Here is a 1,371-nt window from a genome sequence, read left to right on the forward strand (position 1 = left end):
AAAAAAAAAAACCAAAATTAGAGTAGAATTAAATGCAAGTGAGAACACAAGAATCATTTAGTACATGAGTGTAACAAAAAGTTGGTTCCTTGAAAATATTAATAAAGTCAATAAATCCTTGGCCAGACTAGCTAGAAATAGAAATGCAAAATCTCTAATAAACTCAATAAGAAATGAAAAGGGTAAATAACCACAGATAGCACAGAGATACAAAATATCATCAATGACTACTACAAAAAAAATTTATATCAGAAATTTGAAAATGTAGAAGAAATGGACCATTACCTGGAATCACACTACCTTCCTAAACTTAACCAAAAAGGGTTAGAAATTCCCAGTAGATCTGTATCAGTGTAACTAAAGTTACAACAACAATTAAAAACCCTCCTAAAAAGAAAAGCCCTGGACTGGATGGTTTTACACCAGAATTCTACCAAACCTTCAAGGAGACACTAGCACCTATATTGAAGAACATATTCCAAACACAGAGAGGAAGGAATCCTCCCAACATGTTCTATGAAGCAAATATCACCCTGATATCAGAACCAGGGAAAGACCCAACAAAAAAGGAAAAATATCATTAAGGAATACCAATGCAAAAATATTCAATATGATCCTAGCTAACAAAATGCAGGTACACATTTAAAAAATTATACATCATGATCAGGTGGGCCTTATCCCGGGGTTGCAAGTATGATTCAACATAAGTAAATCCATAAATGTCATTCACCACATGAATAGATGCAAAAACAAGGACTATATGATTCTCTCAATAAATGCAAAAAAAAAAAAAACATTCAACAAAATTCAGCATCATTTTTCTGACAAGAACACTTAGGAAAATAGGCATATATGGGACTTTTCTTAAACTGATAGAGGCCATCTACAACAAAACCACACCAATATATTGACTGGAGTAAAACTGAAAACATTTCCACTTAGAAATGGAACCAGACAAGGATATCCATTATTGCCACCACTATTCAACAGTGCTAGAAGGTGTAACCAATGCAATCAGGCAAGAGAAGGATATCAAGGGTATTCAAATGGGGACAGAGGAGGTCAAACTCTCCCTCTTTGCAGAGTATATGATCTTATACTTGAAAATCCCAAGGATATAAACCACAAGGCTCCTGGAAATGATCTAGGAATATAGTAATGTCTTGAGATACAAAATCAATGTCCACAAATTAGTATACTTCATATATGCCAGTAATAGTCAAGTTGAGAATCAAATCAAACACACAATATTCTTCATAGCAGGTTTGAAGACAATGAAATACCTTGGGATATAGCTAACAAAGGATGTGAAGGATCTCTATAAATAGAAGTATGAAACCCTGAGAAAAGAAATAGAATATCTTAATAAAT

Source organism: Otolemur garnettii, unplaced genomic scaffold (genome assembly GCF_000181295.1).
Source record: "Otolemur garnettii isolate 467f Iridium unplaced genomic scaffold, OtoGar3 scaffold00216, whole genome shotgun sequence".
NCBI classification, from domain to species: Eukaryota; Metazoa; Chordata; class Mammalia; order Primates; family Galagidae; genus Otolemur; species Otolemur garnettii.